The sequence below is a fragment of the Eurosta solidaginis genome, chromosome X (assembly GCF_040869045.1).
Source record: "Eurosta solidaginis isolate ZX-2024a chromosome X, ASM4086904v1, whole genome shotgun sequence".
Taxonomy (NCBI): Eukaryota; Metazoa; Arthropoda; class Insecta; order Diptera; family Tephritidae; genus Eurosta; species Eurosta solidaginis.
The window spans coordinates 160261190-160270774 of NC_090324.1; positions in this window are offsets into that span (position 1 = coordinate 160261190).

A 9585-nucleotide genomic window follows, 5' to 3' on the forward strand; every position below is an offset into this window, starting at 1 on the left:
TACACCAATTCTTTTGGTCTAGCGTTATTAATTTCTTTCCGAAGGCACCGATAAATCTCAATAATGGTAGAGTGGACTTTTTCAATCTGGCCATTTACTTCACTTCATTGAATTGGAGTCTGATAGAGTTCAATTTCCAAACCTCTTATGTAGCTACATACCAAGGGAGTCATAAATCCCTCTCATTGTGAAATAGTGTATTACTTTGGCTAGCTTAGGCGAGAGTGACGGATGCTTTATTTTTAATATTTTTGTCTATGCAAGATAAAAATGTCTCCCCTTCAATTTCAAAAATGTCCACATGCACTATTTCGCATGGATATTTCGGCACTGGAGTCTCTTTTATCGGTGGTACTGCCGGATACCTTATCATACTTGTTAGCAAGGCAGGTTTTACAAATAGGAGTGAAATTTTTTATCTTACTAGCCATTTTGGGAAAATAGTACTTTTCCAAGATTTGTTCCCTATTTTCTTTTGATTTTCTATGCGTCCTCCATGTTCTATTTCAATTATACCGCAAATCCTATCCTCGTTGGCCACATCCTCGACCAACCTCTGAGTTATCCTCATTTTGTATAAGAGGAAATGTTTTATATATACTTCTTGTAGGAATTGTAAGTAACTTCCTGGAATCTTTATTCCATTTATGAGTTCCGGGTTTAGACGTTTCAAGGCTTCGTTTAAGCTGGCCTTCTCAAATATATCTAGTCTCACATAATGACGAGTGAATCCTGGATTTGGATTTTCAACACAAGCCATTGCATTCCCCTCCGTATAAATTATTTGGTTTCGAAAAAGGTTCAAAGGGGCTTCTACGTGTGGAATAAGGTCCGAAGAATCCTGTTGGTCACTGTGAGCTGTCCCCTCGTCACTTCTAGCTTCTGTTGATACATCGTTGGGTTCCGACGGTGCTGTCAAATGGTTTGCCTGGCATGGAATTCTGGAGAGAGCATCCGCCACGACATTGGATTTACCAGGAGTGTAAATCAATTCGTGGTTATACTCTTCTATTCTAGTTTCCACCTCTTCAACTTGGCGTTATAGTTTCGACTTCCTGACGCAAAAGTGAGAGGCTGGTGGTAAGTGAAAATTCTAATTTTTTCGCCCCATAGAGGTAGGACCTCAAGTTGTCTAGAGCCCAAACTATAGCCAACATTTCCTTCTCATTTGTGGCATAGTTTTTCTCCGTTCTACTTAAAGAACTTGAGATGTAGGCAATGGGTCGATCTTTCCCTGTTTCTCCTTGGGATAGCACCCAACCAATGGCATAGTTTGAAGCGTCGGTGGTAAGGTTGAATGGTTTTCCGAAATCTGGAAATGCGAGAATATCTGAGGAAACGAGTAGGTTATTTAGGAATTCATTTTAATATGCACTTTTCTAGATTGGTTTGCCCTGACCTGCGGATTCTCACCGCATGTGTGATTGGTCAAGAGTTTAGCAGCCTTAGCGTAATCTCGAATGAACTTTCGGTAATACGGCGTCATTCCCAAAAAGCTTTTTAGTTCCTTAAGCGTTTCTGGGGGTGAGAGGTTCTCTATAGCTTGGACCTTTGAAGGATCCGCCTTCATCCGGTGGGATGTGATTACATTTCTCAGAAATGCTACTTCCGTTCTCATAAACTTAGTTTTTTCCAAATTCACTCGCAAATAAGCATCCGCAAGCCCTTTAAACACTATCTCTAAATTTACTAAATGTTCGTCGGTAATTTTTCCAAAGAAAATAATGTCGTCAATATACACGTAGCATATTCTCCCTATATACTCTTTAAGGACGTCATCAATCATTCGCTGGAATATAGCCGGAGCGTTTTTTAATCCAAAAGGTAATCTCAGAAATTCGTACTTTCCATTCAGGGTTGAAAACTCTGTTTTAGGTACATCGGTTTTTTCATTGTGATTTGGTGAAAGCCTGAGCTCAGATCTATGGTTGTGAAATATTTTGCGTTCCCTAAACTGGCCGGCGTTGAATTAATATCTGGAATAGGATATGCGTCCGGTACGGTGACCGCATTTAAACGTTTGAAGTCCACTACCATTCCATACTGCTTTTCACCAGAGGGTTTGGGTTTTTTCGGAACTGCGCAAATAGTTTAGTTGTACGGGCTTTTGGATGGTCGTATAATTCCTTCTTCAAGCAACTCAGTAATTTGTTTTTCTACCTCTTCCCTCATGTTTGCAGGATATGGGTAACTTTTCGCGTATATGGGCTCAATCGTAGTAGTTTTTATCTCAGCTCCAACTGTGGTTTTAATATTTGTTTTGATGTTAAGTGGACCGAACAAATGAAAATATTTTTCTATCATGACTTTTAGGCTTGGGGGATTGCGTCGGGTACACCTTTAGTTTCGAAAAAAATTAGGCTTCCTATGACTTTGTTTTTGAGCGGAATTCTTATATTGGGATCTATTGTAAGGACATGTTTTTTTCTATCTATGACGGCACCCAGTTCTTTGAGGGTGTCATCGCCTATTATCCCATCAAACGAACTTAAACCAGGAAGTGCGTAAAAGGTCACCATAGCTTCATTACCAGCATTTTGGAAAAATCTCCCACTGATTTTTTTTTTTGTTTATTTCTACAGGTCCTGCTACGGTGGTTACTGAGAAAGGTGGATTGACTGGGACTGTGTTAGTTGCCAATTCAGGTCTTATACAATTTTTATTTGCCCCTGTGTCAACTAAGAACTTTAGGGATACTTTGTTTGGTGTCAAACAAGTGAGATAGGGTATACTGGATTACGCGGTGGTCCTCATATAACATAGGCTGGTGGCCCGTCCGCTATAAAATTTACCTGCAGAGAGTTGTCTTCTGTCGATTCAGCATACGCCGAAGGTCCACTTTTTACATCTGCGGTGTTGGCTTCCATGTTGTAGAGCCTCTGCTGTTTGGGCATCGTTTCATTCGATGATGTTGGCCTCCTTTTGAAAGCTTTGTTATTCGTCGGTCGGTTCATGTAGTTCACCTGTCTGGTTTGAACACTGTCATCAACATCCATTCTTTCCGCAGGTTTTGGGGCTGCGGGTCATCCAGGAGGTGCGGTGTTCGTCCCTTGGTTGCCTTGGAATCTGTTGTGGGATGACCGGCTATTCCCTTGAGTGTTGTTCCGATTCGTTCAGTTGTATGTTGACCGTGGACGAGGAGGTAACGGTGGTCTCTGAGTAACTTGCGACAAGGTATTGGTGGGGACAACTACTCTATTTGGAGTGTTTTCATGGACTATTGTATTCCCTAACGTTAGGTTCTGGGTGTCAAGGCATGCCAAGTACGCTTCTTGTAGTGTTTCTGGCTTCTGCATTATAAGCATGCGCGACAATTCTGGACTAAGACCCCTATGAAAACATCGAGTGCCCTGTTACGGTACGTCTCCACAAGGACCGACACGGTTTCCTGGCTATAGTCATTACACTTGATTTTGTTCACTATTAGAGACAACTGATGATTGACCGTTGCGCAGAACTCATCTAGTCTTCAACCTCTCTGAGCTAGCTGATTCAGTTAATGCTCTAAAGTCCTAATGTCCCTTTTGTCTACGTAGTGCAGCGATAATACTCTTTTTATTTCTACCCATTCGCTATCAAAAATATTATACATATTTCTTTGACGATGTCGTAGTCCGACAGAATTCCTTCAGCGCTGTGAACCCATGAGATTTATTGAGAAGGGCTGCCTTCAAAAAATTGCAGCTCCTTTACGCAGTCGGGAATTCTGCCAATATCTTTTAGGTCCTGCTCCGACAGTGGTGTTCGCACCGCTACCAGTACCCTTTGTGGCTGCGTTCTTATGTCACCCTGTTCTACTCTTCCCAATCGCGCATCGATTCTGGCAAGATTTTGTTATAAACTCGCGTTATTGCACTCAATTTTCCCTAGCCTAGAGTTCAGAGCAACACCGTTGCTTTCGATATCCCCAAGCCGTATCTCAAGCCGCCTAATCTGCTCGAGAAGAGCATTGATGCCCCCATTAAGTTCATTAGCTTTCGTGGTTAAAGCGTCCATTTCAAATTTTTTAAAAAATTTAGTTTGATATTAAAAAAATAAATCTTTTAATTTTAATTTGGCACGCGGTGGCTCTTTGGAAATTGTTTTTATTTTTTTTGTGTTACTTATTGGCGTTCGCGATCACCTGACGGGATAGTCCTTGTTGCACAGACGATTTGTTTGTCTTTTTGTTTTTGTTGTAAGGTTGTATTTACACTTTGACAGTTTCCTGCAAAGCAAAAAAGGACTTTAGTTACATTTGTGAAACTTTTACCGTGTTCTTATGGCAACGGCGACATACACCAAGTTGGCGTTTCACAGTACATTAGTTTTTAAATAATTAGAGTTTTGGTCAGGGGAGGCTGTGTCATTCTTTTTTAGTCGTGCCATGCCATGGTGAAGCCGGAAGGTGGTAACAGCGAGCGGACATACACACAAACTCTATGTAATTTGTTTGTGTAATATGTTGGTGGTAATGTCAAAAATACTCTGAGAAATGTTCGTACTGTCAAAATCCATGAGAAAAGTTGCAATCAGCTTGGCTAATGCTTTCACCTTTAATGACTCCGCCATCAATCAGCTTTGCCAGCATAGTTTTAAATTAATAATCAACATAAACGATTTGACTTCGTTTTGATATGGCAGAAAACGAAACAAAATCATTTCGTTAATTTAACCTTCTTAACGTTAATAAACAAAACGAAATGACTTTGTTTCGTTTATTAGCGTTACTTATCGTAACGAAATGATATCTGTTCGTTGGTTAAGCATGCCTGGTTTGAACTATTCACTTTGTTACATATGTCGATTTAAATGCGTGTCTTAGATTTGTATTATGTTATGTATGCGCATACAGAAAGGGGATTATTTACAAATATCTTGACTGAAAATGTACTTTACATATGTACGGTGAAGTATGCATAAAATTTGTTTTCATAAATTGTATTAGGTTTTGGTAGTAACATCCAAAGGCGATATGCGAATATCAAATGTAATCAAATGTAAGTAACATGAAGGAATGGCGAAGTAGTTGCTGGCCGACGCAAGCGACAACAAATCTAAGATGACGAAAGGAATACGATAGTATTGTTCATAAGTGAAACAACTATGAGCATTTGAAAATGAACTTCTAATTTTCATATCATTAAAGAAATAAAGAAAGGGACAAGTAGTTCGTAGCCGGCGTAAGTGATAATAACGAGGAATTGAAGAATATGGCATGGAAAACGGTTGTTTTACCGCTTGTCAGTAGAAAACTGTATTTATCTACATGTGTATGTATGAATGTATATACGTGCATACGCTATACGTTGGAAGAGAACGACTGTTTCTAATTTTTTCTCACTGCTGACCACTTTTAAGGGGATAGCGGATCGTTTGCATATATGTACATGTACATATATATGGCGTTAATTCCGTTAGAGTAACGGTTTGAAAGAAATTTTATGTGGAAAATAACTGACTTACTTGATGCTTTTGAGACTACTCATTTTTTCCGGTGATCGGAATCCGCAAGAGCTTGCTATGTGGCGGTTATAGGTGACTCCACCGCCTGTATGAAGTGGCAAATCTAAGATTTGGTAGCCAAAGGTGTCTGTACCGGCCGGCCCTTTTTCGTATTAGGCTCCCTCGTTGGGCAGCGGAAGTTCACTGTGCAAATTTTATTTGTTTTATTATCGCGACACTCCCGACTATAACTTTTTTACTTTTCCACGCTCTTCACTATTTCTTACTTTATTTTTAGTTCTTTAAGAAATATTTTCTTTTTGTGTTTTTTGCACTTACGCTTCACTGCCACAGCTGCCGTTCAGTTTGACGATGAAAAATTTATGAGATGCTGCTTCTTGTTTTTCTTGCATGTATCATAAAATGCAAAGCAGTGTTGCCTTGCGTGTTGATTTTCGAAGTTGAACTACTCGCGTTGCCAATATCACTTTTTGATTAGGTGCGTTTCGGTGCCGTCAAAGTCGGCTTGCAAGGACCATGTTAATTTTGGTGATAACCAATAAGGACAAAAGGGAACGGGGATTTCACCTGCTTTGGACTATAAGGGTCGATCCAAGGGATGAAATAAAAGAAGGCAAGATGTGTGATATTGGCACAAGTTCAATATTTAATTCAATTCAGTTCGTATATTAATATTAACACGTAAAATTTCTTATCTTTTATATTAGAATTCAATATGAGATTTTCGACTTTACGTTAATTTTACTTTTAACTTAAGTATACTTGAAAGTTATTTAAATGAACAAGTTAAAACGAAATTATGTAACTTTGAACCACGATTTTAATTGAACGCACTACAACTATCGGTGGCACAAACACTGCGACGATCGGAATGCTTTCGTGCTGATGCAGTTTACCTGTGTTGATTGATGAAAGTGGTAGAAAAAAAGAGGGAATTCAGGAGCGCGCAGCGCTTTTATTGCCTTTCAAACACTGTTGGAAGTTCGAAATAAAACAGGGATGCTTCGCTATGGAACGAAACGCAGGGATGCGTGATGGGCTTTGGGATCGCAGGGTTGCGTTTCCTTTCCGTTGAACTAAAAACTATTGTGCTTAATAAATTGTAACTTAAACGGACAGTAAAAACGCTTATTGTTCTCATTTCATTGGTGACCCGGACGTGATAGCGGAATAGGTATTTATTTGCAAAGGTTGAAGTTTTAACGTCGCATATAAAATACAGTCTGCTAGTTAAAAGACTCGTTAATTCGGTAGCAAAACAAAATTTCGTTTCGTTTTTTTCACTAAACCTCAAAAGCATTGAAATGGCACCATCTAAAACGGTAGACCAAGCTGATGCTAAGAAGAAGCTGGAGGCATTAGTTCAACAAATTGTACAAATTAACGACGCATCAACGATGGAGGCAATACAAGCGTTCAATGAGGCTGCAGTGGAGGTACGCATCGAGCAAGTGGATCGCCTGGAGAAACGGTTCGATAGTATGCACAGACAACTTGATGACGGCGATATTGATTCTTTAACCGAATTCACCAACAATTACATTGAGGTAAAAACCAAGCTGACTCGGCGGATGCACACTCTACGAAGCTGAGAAACGCACAGCTATACAGTACGGCCATCTTGTGAACAACCATCGTTTATCGTAACTCAACCGAAGCAAAAGCTACCCATCCTACAAATCCCCGAATTTAGCGGTAACAATGTCGGTTGGCCAGATTTTTTTTCGATGTTCAACACCGTTGTTCATCAAGATGTAGATTTGACTAGAATTGAAAAATGTCAGCACCTTCGATCGAGTCTACGCGACGCAGCGTTGGACACGATTCGATCGTTGGAAATATCGGAACAAAATTACGATAAAGCTCTTGTTTTATTAAAATCTAGATTTGATAATAAACGTTTGAATTTCCAGGCTCATATCCGAGACGTCGTTCAGCTCAAGAAGGTAGAGGGTGATAAGGTTGCCAAACATCGTGAACTTAGTGATACAGTAAATGCTCACTTGCGCGCGTTACAAACTATGGGTACAAAGGAATAAATCGCAGATTGCTTACTTATTCAATTCGTGTCAAATAAGCTGGACATTAAATCTCGTTCCAAATGGGAAGAACAAGCACCTGCGAATGAAATACAAACTTGGGATTCAATGGCTAAATTTTTGGAGCAGCGTTGTCAACGATTGGGGAATGTCGAAAATGCATTTGTAACGCCGGAAAAACAGGTAGGAAAGAAATTGTATAACAACAACAAAAACATCCTATTAATATCCGCTGTGGTTGGTTGCAAACCGTGCAGTTCTAGTGAACATAAGATCGCACAATGCGAGCAATTTCTGAAGCTTTCTCCAATTATGCGCTACAGGGAAGCAAAAAGATTAAAACTTTGTCTAAATTGTCTTAGAACAGGCCATTCCGTTAAGGAATGCAAATCCGGTTACTGTAGACATTGCTCATCGAAGCACCATAGCTTGCTACTCCAAGGTACAATTTCCGTCCAAAACTCGTCCCAAGCTCAACCGCTTTCCAAACCATCATCATCATCACATTTAGTAAATGCACCAAATATTGCTAATAACGCATACTATTCATCTTCCACTTTTGTTCCTCCAGCTTCGGCACTCGTTAGTTCTGCAGCTGAACATAGCGTTTGCGGACAGAGGTTTCGTTCTCTTAGCAACCGCCGTTATATACATAAAGAATAAATCTGGCTCTTTGATTCCTTGACGAGCTCTGTTAGATTGTGCGTCACAACTCAACTTTGTAACTAATAGACTAGTTAACCAATTGCAAAATAAGAAAATAAAATCCTCACAGTTCATTTCTGGTATAGGCCAAAATGATTTCGCCGCTAATCATATAGTTGATTTATATCTGCATTCTCGTATTACAGAGTACACAGGTAAGTTGACGGCTGTCGTTACATCCACTATAACTGATATCCAACCAAGTCGCTCATTGAAAGATGTTGATTGGAATATACCCTCAAACATTCGCCTTGCCGACCCGCTATTTTTTGAGCCACAGCGCATTGACATGCTCATTGGAGCTAGCCTCTTTTTTGAATTACCTCGCCTCGGTCAGATACGCTTGGGTGAAAATTTACCGCTGCTGCAAAAAACAAAGTTAGGCTGGGTTGCATCAGGCTCCTTCACATACAACGCTTTAAAATTATCTTGCTTGGCTGCCATCGATATGGCTCCAGAAAATGACACCGACACAGAATTAAATAATTTAGTGGAAAGGTTTTGGACCATAGATAGCTGTAATCCATCTTCTCCAACAACTACAATAGAGGAAGATTTGTGTGAAAGGCATTTCATGCAAAATTACAAGCGTTTAGAAACTGGTGAGTTTTCTGTTCCCCTGCCAACCAAATCACCTTCATGCGAGTTAGGAGAATCGTACGAGCAAGCCATAAATCGCTTCAAGTCTCTGTAGAAAAATTTTCAGCGTAATGCTAAACTTAACCAACAATATTCATCATTTATAAAGGAGTATCTGGATTTGAATCACATGTCTGTCGTCGAAAATAAACCAAATCTAATTCCAATGCATTTTTTACCACATCACTGTGTTTGTAAGGCTGATAGCACAACAACAAAATTACGCCACGCGTAATTGCTCAGCTCCAACTAGTAATGGACGATCCCTGAATTCAATTTTGATGAAAGGACCAACAATTCAACCCCCCACTTTTTGACATTTTAATTAGATTTCGAACTTTTAAATTTGCACTTACGGCGGATATTTGTAAAATGTATCGATGCGTAGGAATGTCACATCCTGATAATTTTCTTCAATGTATAGTTTGGAAAGATAACCCTAATGAAAAATTTCGTATATTTAAATTAGATACCGTTACATATGGAACCAAACTAGCGTCATTTCTAGCCATTCGCTTAATACAGCAGCTTGTTCGTGATGAAGCTCGCATCTATCCACTTGGAGCAGAGACAATACAAAATGGGTTTTATGTAGATGATATGATTGCCGGCGCTAATTCCGTAGATGTTGCTAAAGTATTGCTAAACCAAACAAGAAAATTATTGTCGCTTGAAAACTTTCATTTGAAAAAATGGTGCTCAAATAGTAATTAAATTTTTGCTGATGTTGTAGCTGATGACAGGCAAGAATTTCTTA